Raw genomic sequence first — 14,042 nt, forward strand, 5'->3', positions numbered from 1 at the left:
ACTTGTTTCGCGAAGTCGTTCCCTAGCGAAGAGATTGGTTAACCATGATTTATTGTTGTTCATACTAGCATTTGATTATTGTGATGAGTATTTATGCTATGATTATTGCTAGTGATACGTTTGGTGATACTAGCTTGCTTATCGAGATTTGTTATGTGTTATTTGATATCGTGGATGCGTGTGGGTAAGTTGTGTATGCATGTATATATATGTTTTACTCACTAAGCTTTGCTTACCCTCTCGTTGTTCACTATTTTTATAGGTTCCGGTGTGGACAAGGGTAAGGGCATCCGGTTGGATTAGAGATTCCGTCTTGTTTAGTGACGCTTTTGGGATGTGATGATTTTGGAGTTTGACCGAGATTTGGGTAGTTTAACCCCAAACACCATGCTCGTTGTATCGTTTGGCAATTAAACTTTTCGTGGTCGAAACTCTAATTTGTATTAAACATTGTATTTTAAATTTAGTGGCGTTTTGGGCACGTGTGGGCCCCACTTTGTAAAACTCGCTCAAACCTTAGTTATGTGCTAGTTTTACATATATGAATGTATGGTTAAAAGCGTTTTGGCTAAAAATGTCGGGAACTAGTCAAACATTTTCGTTAAATAAACTTCCGGGGACAGCGGGCTGTCCAGGTGACTTGGCGCGCCGCGCGGCCATCTGGCGCGCCGCGCAGATGGCCTGCACCAGAAAATTTTTTTTTTTGTTTGAAATTTCGTCGTGTTTGGTCGGTTACGGTTTGGGTTGTTACAATATGTAAGTATTATATATATTTATTAAAATAGTACATTATTTCATCATAGATATATTATAAATTTCTACATATACATAATATAATAATTATGTATAAAATCATATATATATAGTTATATTTATGTATATATGTATACTACCATATATATAAAATCATGTTTTAAATGTTGAGTAGATGATTAATTATGTATATTAAACAATTAACTACAAAGTATAACATTGTACATTTAATATTTTGATAACGTTGGTAAAATATGTTTGAATCATTTATATACAATATACTATATATATTCAAAATGAAAATCTTTAGTTATTAAATGTTATCTTTTATAATAACAAAATTACTTAATAGTTCATTAATACTAATATAATTAGTTTTATATATAATTATTTATATTTACATTCTTAGTTACAATTAAAGGTTCGTGAATCGTCGGAAATAGTTAAAGGTCAAATGTTATCATGAAATAGTTCAAACATAATGAGACTCGGTTTAATAGACTTTGCTTATCGAGTCGAATCATATAAGATTATGTTTAAATTTGGTCGAAAATTCCCGGGTCATCACAGTACCTACCCGTTAAAGAAATTTCGTCCCGAAATTTGAGTGAGGTCGTCATAGCTAACAATAAATATGTTTTCCTGACGAATATGAGTTGATAACTTGAGTTTTATCCTCATTGAGTAATATGGATAAAAATAATTCGATTATTCGAAGAGTGCGAATGAAGCTATTCACAAAAGGATGAAATGAGAAACAAAGATTTGTTTTTAACTTTTGACGTAGTCAGGTATGAATTTAGAAAATAAGGCGCGTCTTAACTTTTGACATTGCCTTGGTTGAATTCCGGAATTTAAGGGATTTAAAGAAAATCTTGAAGATCTATAAAATCTGATTCTTCGGGATTTATGGAAATTAAGATCTCTTTAATTAAATACAGTGATCTGCCCCGATTACTACGTCTGATATTTCCAGTATAAATTAAGCTCTTCCTTTCCATTATTCTCACCATTCTTATACTTTCTTTCTTAGTTCATACATCCAAAAGATTCTGAAAATGATTAATCCAGTTCTGATCCTTGTCCTCATCCTTACTATCGCAACAATCATTCTCCTTTTCCAACTTCCACCAGAGGAATCTGCTTTCTTCTACTTCGCCCTCGGGATTATAATGTTTTTAATTCTCCCGTGTCTTTATGTTGCGATAAACATTGATATACACGGTTTGTAATTTATGTGTTGTTATCGGACTTTATATTCTCCCTTATATTTCAAAGCTCTATGCTTTTGTTTTCTCTTCCCGACTTCAAGTCAAGCGAATAATGGTCCAGAATTTATAGATATAGAGTTTCGAATGATTATAATGTTCTAAGCATGAAGGAACGTGATAGCACGATTTGATTTTCAAATTTATCAACATCACGGAAGATAGAACCATCAAGAATACATTTTCTTGATTTGTTACGGAGTTAAGTAGGATGAAAGAGTTATGTAACATGGCACATGATGACGTTATGATCTGTGAATCATCACGTTTCATTTAGAAACTCAGCATGACTTACTGTAATATAATCACGTTGATCAAGTGTCATTATATTATACTAACTCATGCATCAGTTCCCATCATTACTACAATAACATTCATATTTTAAGCTTGAAAATTTACAGAATATAGAAACTATAGTTTCTATATGATGTAATACTGATAGCACGAAAAGATTAATGATTTCAGATAAGAATAGTTATAAAAATATCTCCAGAAATATGGAGGATATTTATAATGAAAGGTACGATAATATCTCAGAATATCTAAGATCAGAGGATGATAGAAACTATTGTCTGCAAGGGTTTAGAGTAAGGAGAAAGTTATTCACTATAGACTTTAGCAGACATTGAATTATTTGGATTCTTTGAAGTCAAACTTATTCTTTGTGATTTATCCACGGCTTTCTTCATAGTTTCGCATAATCTGCTTTTCGGTACTATATTTTCTATTGAATGTTTCCAATATATTGATACACAGGAAGCACGAAGAGGTATATAATTTCGGACGAGAATATTTATGAAAATATCCTCAGAAATATCAAAGATATTGATGATGATATTTTGGAATTTCTAAGTTCGACGGTTGATGGAGAAAGATTTTCCGCAAGATTTTAACATGACTTCGGAGCAAGATATTCTCTAAAGATTTCAACGGATCCAGAATTACCTGAATCCCTTGAATATAGGATTTGGTCCTTGTATTTGTCCTTGGTCTCCTTCATGGGTAACTCAATATGTTTTTCAATACCCAATTTTCTATCGAGCGTTCCTAACACTCCTTTCTTTATCATCAAACTTTTGTCCGTTTAGACCATCTACCATTTTTCTGTTTCCTCTGCATTTAATGCTATGATATCTGAATCATCGGTTATTAATCCGAGGTGGTTTCAGGAGAATTGTGTTTTTAGATGATTAAACGCTGATGGTAATATGATGGAATATGAAAGGTTACCTGGTAACAATAAAAGAGCACGCGTATATATAAACGTTATAATAAGGTTGTTTTGTACGAAAAGTCGAAGTTGACTTGTTGGAGCTGTGACAAAATTGGCTAATTTTGAAAAGGGATCGCAAAGTTGTTTTTGTTAATAAATGCCAAAGGATCTGACGCGGCTATGTGTTGAACTTTTACTCAATTGCCGAGAGTTTCTCAGGTGCATAACTATATGCATAAATCTTTCCTTCCGTAGATGAAGTGCGGTTGATTCATCCTATCGATTGAGGTGTTTTCAAGAATCATGAAAGGTTTGAACGCAGAATGTAATTGTGAAGATACAAATGAGGTTTAAGACGAAATCAAGTGGCAAACTTGAAGAATTGTTTAGTTTCATATGTTATATTCAATATTTTAATTCATTTTAATTGTCCAATATTATTAGTCCACAGTCGATAGTCCACAGTTGACAGTGCAATCATTCATATATAGTTTAATATATAATATTTGAATTAATTAATACGTATCGTGACCCGTGTACATGTCTCAGACTCGATCACAACTCAAAGTATATATATTATTATAGAATCAACCTCAACCCTGTATAGAGAACTCGATCATTACTGCATATAGAGTGTCTATGGTGATTCCAAATAATATATATAGATGTGTCGATATGATATGTCAAAACCTTGTATACGTGTCCCGATATTTAAAGTGCGTAAAATAAATAACAGAAATTAAATGACGATAAATAAAGTGCGTAAAGTAAATAACAGAAATTAAATGACAATAAATAAAATTGCGAGAATATAAATTGCGATAAATAAATTGCGATAAATAAAATGTAATACGGAATTAACAGTTAGCTAGGAACAGTTAGCTAGGATTTTGTTAGCGTGGTTTCTTAATAAAATTTAATATTGTTAATTAGTCTGTTTCTAATCAATTTTTATTGTGTCCATTATTTCTTCATTATGCCACTTGTTGGATTCTGATAGGTCAAAATTCAAATATGAAATTGAATTTGAATGAAAATAGTTATTCTTTGGTGAATGGATAAGTATCCCGGTGGTTGTAAATAGGATAGTGAATAACTGTTGAATCAGATTCGGAGAATATACAGTGTAACTTATTAATGTGAAATTTAAATATTCCTCGGGTATTACCTACCCGTTAAAATATTTTTATTATTAACAGTTTGTACAAAAGAATTTTTAATTACAATCTTTATGAAAACATATATACATATATATTTTCTTCAAATGTAATCATGAATTTAATGAGTTAACATGATATTAAACTCATTTAGTTTTCAGTTGGAACTAGAATAAATAATCTCTAAAACATTAGAGATTACATAATCACCATGTCGAACGAAGATAACTGATGTAGAATGTCATGTAGAATGATGATTATACTCGAGGTATAGATTGAGATGTTGAGGCATGTGATATTGAAATTTGGGTTGTTGGTGGTACTGTTGGTGCCGGTGATTTGGATGAAGCTGGTACGTTTTGCACCATATTTTCCAAGACTACAACTTATGCGCGAAGTTCGTTAACTTCTTCTATTACACCGGGATGATTGTCGGTTCGGACGAGCGGATGAATGAGGTTTAGAATCTGAGATAGTATATGATCGTGATGAGATACTTTGGAAATGAGAGAGAAAATGGTGTCTCAAACAGGTTCGCCGGTAAACGTTTTAGGTTCATTGTCAAGAGGTGAATTTGGTTAGTGGAAACGATCGCCTTCTTCGCGTTTCCATTGATTAAGTCGACTACGAACCCATCTCCAATTCATTCAGAATAGATGATGGCTAATTGATCGATTCATTCCGGTTACTCTGCTTTCGGAGCTCGAGTGGAAATCCATATCGAAATAGCTGTCGGAATAACTATCGAAATAGCTATCGAAATCTGATGGACTCGAACTGGTTGAGGGATTCATCTCGTACGATCAGATGAAGGATTTTCGATAAGAAATAGATTATAGGATGTAGATTAGTACCCTGCAATACATAATTTACATATGCATATATAATACTAAAATCCCATAAGCTACGGAGGAATCTACGGAAGCTGTCAGGCAAAGGTAACAATAAAAGATACGCTAAGATATGAATTTAACTATACACTGTCTATGCAATAAAGGCAGTAAGACGTGTCTTAGACTTTAAGGATGATAAGCAAATAATTTTTCGATACTAAATGATAAGCAAAACTTTTGACATGCAAACACGGTCGAAGTCCAGACTCATTAATGCATTCTAACGACTATCAGTTAGACTCACTAATGCAAAACCTGGTTCGCTAAGACCACCGCTCTGATACCAACTGTGAAGACCCGTCCTAATCCATCCGGACGAAGTCCATATCGATTATAAACGATTCACAACAGTTGATTACATCGCGAGGTACTTGACCTCTATATGATACATTTTACAAACATTGCATTCATTTTTGAAAAGACAAACTTTCATTACATCGAAAGTTGACAGGCATGCATACCATTTCATAATATATCCAACTATAATTGACTTGATAATAATCTTGATGAACTCGACGACTCGAATGCAACGTCTTTTGAAATATGCCATGAATGACTCCAAGTAATATCTATAAAATGAGCAAATACACAGCGGAAGATTTCTTTCGTACCTGAGAATAAACATGCTTTAAAGTGTCAACCAAAAGGTTGGTGAGTTCATTAGTTTAACTTAAACAATCGTTTCCATCATTTTAATAGACCACAAGATTTCAGATTTCCATTTCTCATAAACATACGTCCCATGCATAGAGACAAAAATATCATTCATATGGATTGAACACCTGGTAACCGACATTAACAATATGTATATATAAGAATATCCCCATCATTCCGGGATCCTCCTTCGGACATGATATAAATTTCGAAGTACTAAAACATCCGGTACTTTGGATGGGGCTTGTTGGGCCCGATAGATCTATCTTTAGGATTCGCGTCAATTAGGGTGTCTGTTCCCTAATTCTTAGATTACCAGACTTAATAAAAAGGGGCATATTCGACTTCGATAATCCAACCATAGAATGTAGTTTCACGTACTTGTGTCAATTTCGTAAAACAGTTATAAAAGTTGCGCATGTATTCTCAGCCCAAAAATATAAAGGGTAAAAAGGCAAATGAAACTCACGATACTGTATTTTGTAGTAAAAATACATATGACATCATTGAACAATGCAGGGTTGGCCTCGGATTCACGAACCTATATCAATTGTGTATATATTAATACGTATAATGTAAGTTACAAAATTTCATTTATTAATATGTATTATTTATATATTATAGTTTTGTAGAATTTATTCTAACCTTTATTTTAAAACGTATACTTATATTATATTTTAAGTTATATTTTATATATATATCGATTTTATGTGTATATATCTATAATGATTTACGTTTATATAAATAGTGACATTAATATATTTATATACATATATTTGTGGTTAGTATTGTATTTATGAAATTTTATTAGTTTGTTATGTGAATTATTAATACAATCCTAGTATATACCATAAGTATATATATAGTGTACAAAAGATTTATTTGTTAAAATAATAATTTAGATAATAATGATTTACTACTAATAATAATAATTTTATTAATAATGATAATACTAATAGCAAAAAAAATGAAAATGATAACTGTTAATGATACTAATAATAATAACTCTAAAATAATATTAATACTAATACCATACTTATGTTAATAATAAGGGTTCTAATATTTATAAAATGATAAATGATAATCATAATAATACTAGTAAATATTAATGATGATACTGATAAATATGATATTATTAATTGTAAATGTACTGATGATACTATTATTTATAAACCGGTACAAATTGTAATATTGATGATAATAATATATTTTTATTTCCTTCATAATAATAATAATGATAATCATAATCATAATCCTAATGATGATAAAATACTAAAATGATAAGTTTATTACTAATAATAATATTATTAATACCTATCATAATAATAATAGTAATGTCTATAATACTTTCAAATATGATAACAAGTATGATACTAATAATAACAATAACAATAACAATCAAAACAATCACAATAATAATAATAATACTAATAATAATTAATATATAATAACAATAATAAAATTAGAAAAGAAAACTACCTCACATGAAAAGAGTTTCAAAAAAAAAAAAAAACTACCGTCCTCTGGACTCGATCTCGTGACCACATGCTCACACGCAAACACTCTCGACCATCCCACCAATTCTGATTCTCTGTACTAATATCGAATTTAAATTTTATATATAAACTGTTTTTCTTCTATTCCTCTTCTTCTCCACAAGTCTCATGGATTCAACAAAACATCAATAACCAAAAAAAAAAAAAAAATCGGGGTTCCCTTTAAAGCTTCAAAACATTACAGAAAAAATAATAATTTGGGTTCTAAAATAAAATATAAAAAAAATACTAAAGGCCTACTGCAGCGTCGGTTCTTGGAACAAAACAAAAAAAATTGATTTCGTAATAGATAACATTATAGATAATGTTTATAACACGAAATAGTTTTCTAAACATGTATAAAAACTACTGGAATCGTCAATTTGATCAGAAACATATACACGAACGCGAATTTGTCTCAAGAACAATTGTTGACTTTTTTTAAACTAAACTTTGACTTCAAAATTCAAGATCGATATAAAGATTTGAGAGTTGAGATTTTGCAGATAGATTCAAAGAAAGATTTCTAACCTTTCTGCATTTTTAGATTTTGAAACTTTATTCGAAATTGAATTAAGAGAAAAAAAAAAAATTGGAGCGTGCAGAGAAGAAGAAAAAAAAAATATCGCTGTGCTCTTTAATCCCATTGGATTTCCTTTTTATTTGATTAGCAATTATACATAATCATGTTGTAATAATAGAGATCGGTTGATAAAAAATGGAGAAAATGTCAACACAGGTTCACGAGTTGGGAGCAGGAAAGAAACAAAAAAAATAATAATAATAGAGATAAAGGATACAGAGGTCACGCGTATAATATAGATCCCTACTGTTTTTTTTAATTAATAATAATAATATATAATAACAATACTATTAATATCTAATAATATTAATAAAATTAATAATAATGATAAATATAATATTAATGATAATAATAATTGTAAAAATGATAATAATAATAATATAATAATAATAATAATAATACCATACTAATTATGATAATATTAATATTTTATCGATAATAATAATATTAGTAATAATAATCTAATTTATACATCCAATTTCATCTTTATATGATATAAAGTGATATTATGAATACAAATATTGATATTTGACGATACAAATAACATTACTACAACAACTATATTTGTATTTAAATTTAATTTATTAATATCATCTATTATTATGTAATATTTAATAATTATGTAATATGTATTGTAACATATACTGAATATTATATATTTATGCATTTTAATATAAATATATTATAATATTTATTTACATACTAATTATATTATACTTATGTATGTAATTATGAAAAATATAAATTTTTTATATATGTAAGTATTATATATATTTATTAAAATAGTACATTATTTCATCATAGATATATTATAAATTTCTACATATACATAATATAATAATTATGTATAAAATCATATATATATAGTTATATTTATGTATATATGTATACTACCATATATATAAAATCATGTTTTAAATGTTGAGTAGATGATTAATTATGTATATTAAACAATTAACTACAAAGTATAACATTGTACATTTAATATTTTGATAACGTTGGTAAAATATGTTTGAATCATTTATATACAATATACTATATATATTCAAAATGAAAATCTTTAGTTATTAAATGTTATCTTTTATAATAACAAAATTACTTAATAGTTCATTAATACTAATATAATTAGTTTTATATATATAATTATTTATATTTACATTCTTAGTTACAATTAAAGGTTCGTGAATCGTCGGAAATAGTTAAAGGTCAAATGTTATCATGAAATAGTTCAAACATAATGAGACTCAGTTTAATAGACTTTGCTTATCGAGTCGAATCATATAAGATTATGTTTAAATTTGGTCGAAAATTCCCGGGTCATCACATACACCAATAGTACATACATCTAAAAGCTGTGTATTGTACGAGTACGAATACGGGTGCATACGAGTAGAATTGTTGATGAAACTGAACGAGGATGTAATTGTAAGCATTTTTGTTAAGTAGAAGTATTTTGATAAGTGTCTTGAAGTCTTTTAAAAGTGTATGAATACATATTAAAACACTACATGTATATACATTTTAACTGAGTCGTTAAGTCATCGTTAGTCGTTACATGTAAATGTTGTTTTGAAACCTTTAGGTTAACGATCTTGTTAAATGTTGTTAACCCAATGTTTATAATATCAAAAGAGATTTTAAATTATTATATTATCATGATATTATGATGTACAAATATCTCTTAATATGATATATATACATTAAATGTCGTTACAACGATAATCGTTACATATATGTCTCGTTTCAAAATCATTAAGTTAGTAGTCTTGTTTTTACATATGTAGTTCATTGTTAATATACTTAATGATATGTTTACTTATCATAATATCATGTTAACTATATATATAACCATATATATGTCATCATATAGTTTTTACAAGTTTTAACGTTCGTGAATCACCGGTCAACTTGGGTAGTCAATTGTCTATATGAAACCTATTTCAATTAATCAAGTCTTAACAAGTTTGATTGCTTAATATGTTGGAAACATTTAATCATGTAAATATCAATCTCAATTAATATATATAAACATGGAAAAGTTCGGGTCACTACACCAGGCACCAGTTCATGTTATTGCCGTGGCGCGGCACTCCTTGGTCGCGGCGCGACATTAGGCGTGGCCAGGGACTGATCAACTTTACTTTTACACAGAAAATTTTAACTATGCTACGCACCTCCGATTGACATGTAACTTGTTCTAACATGCTTATATATGATTAATTAGCTTAGAAAAATAGTTTGAAACCCGACCCGAACGTGTTGACTTTTTCGTTGATTTGACTTGACCAAAGTTGAATTTTGTTTAAACTTAACCAAATACTTATGCAGTCATTCTAACATGCTTTTATATTTGTATCATGCATGAAACTTGGTAACGTGATTCACATGCCATATATAATCGAGTCGTAACGAGCCATATGACTAATTGAACAACTTTGACCAATCATGTTTACCGTTACTGATACGACTTACTTGTTTAGTTCAAGACTAGCATCCATTCTTGCACACGTTTACTTGTGGAGTACTTTTACCTTTGTGCACTCAAGGTGAGATCATAGTCCCAATTTTACTCTTTTTAACTTACATTTGGGATGAGAAAACATGAACATTTCATTTTACAAAGTGAACACAAGTACGAAAACAAACATTCTACATACGAGTTAGAAAAAAATCCTCAATTCGATTATCATTAGTTACACTTGTCGGGTGTAAGCGAGAACTTATGTTGTATGGCCATATGGGTTTGACAAACCCTCATTCGGACGGTTCGCTACCGTTATTCGGATGAAATATATTTTCGAGAAACAGTGTATGTTCTAACACTATTGTGATGGGGTTTGTGGAAAGTTAAGCCTTGATAATTGGGTGCTTGTGATAACAAATTTTAGAATGGTTTACTATTATTTCAACGTTATAAATCTTGTGGTTCATTTGTACTTACTCACTTACTTACTTAAACCTATGATTTTGTGACGCCCGTACAATACCATCGTGTACGGTTCATCAACAACAGGATCATTACAAGGTCAAACACTATATGCTATTTGAAAATCAGTTTTGCATTCATAAAAAGATATCGTTAACATAAGTATGTGACCCAAAGGTCGTTACAAAGCCATTGTTAGAAAATAACATAAGTTACAAATGCAAATGAAAAGTTCCATGGTTGAGACATCTCTAAGTAATGCAGCGGAAATCTAATGCAGCAGGTTCGTAACAACAAGTCTATAACACTAAGACAGAAAGCATAACAGCGGAAGCAACATCGTCTAAGCACAGTGAATAAGCAGTAAAAGTCGATACGAAACGTATGCAGGTAGTAAGTCGGTCTGAAAGGTCATTAACCCTTTTTAGAGAGAGAAGCACTAGAGAGAGAATTAGAGAGTAAGTGTGTGTAAATTACAAATGAAATCAAGTGTGAAATGAGTGAAATGAGGCTTGTATTTATAGGTAGTGAGGGTGTGGGTGGGTGGTTTAGGCCGTAGGTTAGTGTGGGGGGGGGGGCAAGGGGGATAACTTTTTGCTTTTTGGTTAATGGTTGTCTAAAGTAGGTGCTTATATTAGGATCCCATGCAACATTAAGGATAATGCTTATCAAAAATGTTAGTATGTTCCCCCTAATAAATGGACATTTGTCTTTCATTATTATGGGTCACTAACTTATTATAATTGGGCTAATTAAATAGTCCACTAGCTAGTGTAGGGTGAGCTAAAGTCCAATAAGGTAGAAAGTCCAACAAGACTAACTAGTGTGCTCTAGTAAATTACTAAGCATAATTAAGTATACAAAAACCCAACTAATTGTTATTATAAAATAACAATTAGTATTTCGTAGTCATAGTATTCCGATTATGACAAAAGTTAAACGTGTACCAAGTACATAGCTCGTTTCAAACGTCAAGTGATATCAACGGTCGTAAAAGCTTTTGGGGATCAAGTTAAGTGATTACACACTTAATAGCACGTTGTAAGATATTAATGAAAGTAATTAATTATTAAATAAGATCCCAGAGCATAAACTAGCTCAGTACGCACATATACGCAGTTTCGTGAAAGCACAAAGCACAAAAGCAAGTCGAAAAAGCCGGGTCGTTACATTACCCACATGTTAAAGAAAATTTCGTCCCGAAATTTTGAGGAGTGACCAACAATGGTACTGTATTTGAATAAGAAGGAGCGTATCAAAGTTCTGTGAGACACATGGGCTCAGAAGTGAGTTATTTACCTTGAAAGGTACTTGGGCGTATAAAATTAAGAATAGGTATATGCCATTAATTAAGTTTCTGGTCCTAAGAGATCAACAAACTGATTTCGTTTCTAGTTAACATGAGTATGTCATCCGAATATAATTCCAAAAAAGAAAAGATGATGTTTTTAGCCCTACAGGCATCTTCCGTAAGCTGGATGCATGAAATACATCATGAATGTTACCAAACTCCTCTAAAACGTTGAGCGCTTATGTCGCAATACCAAGCTGACAGGTAGAATGGAAAACATGGTGATCCTAACCATGCGATTTGATGTCTAGATAGTGTTAGCCACAGATTTTACTAATCCCTTAATTTCGGAAGGACACCATAGGTATAAAGAACCCGATTTTTAAGAAACGTTTGTTTGATTAAATGAACTGAAATTTTAGCCGAAGGTGACAAATCAGACTTACATGCAATGCCATCCATAATTATTTATAGTGTCTTCAGGACGGTCTGAATGAACAATGAAAGATATCACCCAGTTTTCCATGATGCATGTGATCTTATCCTTGAATGGAATGAAAGCACAGTTCCATAAGGTAACTTTATCCTTTCAGTTACACGTTGAAGTTAGGGTTAACATTAACTAGAACAACAAATAGTTGTAACCAACGAAGGAAGGAATATATAGAGTAACCACATCTGTGTTATAGACGTCTTGAGTTGTCCCTTCCAAGGGGGGTAACATGATTCATAGATTCTTAAAGTATCCTATATTACATTTCCGAAAGAGAATCGCACGAAAGGTGTGATCTTTGAACGAGAGTGAATTCTTTGAGCGGTTCGTCCTGAATTTGTCCTTATACTTAAGGGGATGCGCAGATGAGTAGATATGTGAACCCTAGGTCATAAAGAATGGTTTTCTCCGAGTGAAAAGAATTTCCAAAAATGATTTCTTGTACCTCAACCTACTTTACATAGAGATGATGTTTACGAGGGTGTTGCAATTAGCCGTGAAATATTGAGAGTAGAAACCCGCCTAGTGCCTTTTCTACGATAGGGTGACCACTGAGTGTACCTCAGAAAACTGATTTATCGGCCCGCGTTTTTGCCATGACTAACCTTAAAGGAACATTTCTATGAGCGCAAATACTTTCTAACAAATTTTATAAAACTGCCATCCAGAGCTTCTCAAGAGGTTTTAACAAAGATCTTAATCGTAAGCTTTATCCCTAAATAGAGGACGAGAAGAAGTGTGATCCATACATGGTGTAGACTAATACAAAAACCTTTAATGAAATCAACCAGGGAAGTTTTGAAGAACCTTTAAACGTTTGATGTGACAACATAAATGGAACGAAGTTCCTAGTAAATTTAGAAGTATGTACAACGTGTACCATTTTGCACAAAACTATTTGACTTAAGTTAAACAACTCAATAAAGGAGCGATTTTTAAATAATTTGAAGGTATAACTTAGTATGTACTAACCAATATAAGTAAGGATAAATTTATACATATATGATTTTATAAATTACATAAGTGACTAGAAAAATTTCATTACTTTCATTTGTCCATAAATCTCGTGAGGACCGCATAAATATACAACGTGTAAAAATTTTGATAAACATAGTTTTTCGTATTTCAGGGGTTATGAGTTGAAAAAGATTGAGTGAAAAAATCTTTAAATCATCAGATGACATGTTACTAGGTAATGAAAACTAATGAATTAAAGGTAGTTTTGAAAACTATCATGACATAAGTCTTTGGGCCAAAAGTGTTCACGTGCGAAGCC

The sequence above is a fragment of the Rutidosis leptorrhynchoides genome, chromosome 3 (assembly GCF_046630445.1).
Source record: "Rutidosis leptorrhynchoides isolate AG116_Rl617_1_P2 chromosome 3, CSIRO_AGI_Rlap_v1, whole genome shotgun sequence".
Lineage (NCBI taxonomy): Eukaryota > Viridiplantae > Streptophyta > Magnoliopsida > Asterales > Asteraceae > Rutidosis > Rutidosis leptorrhynchoides.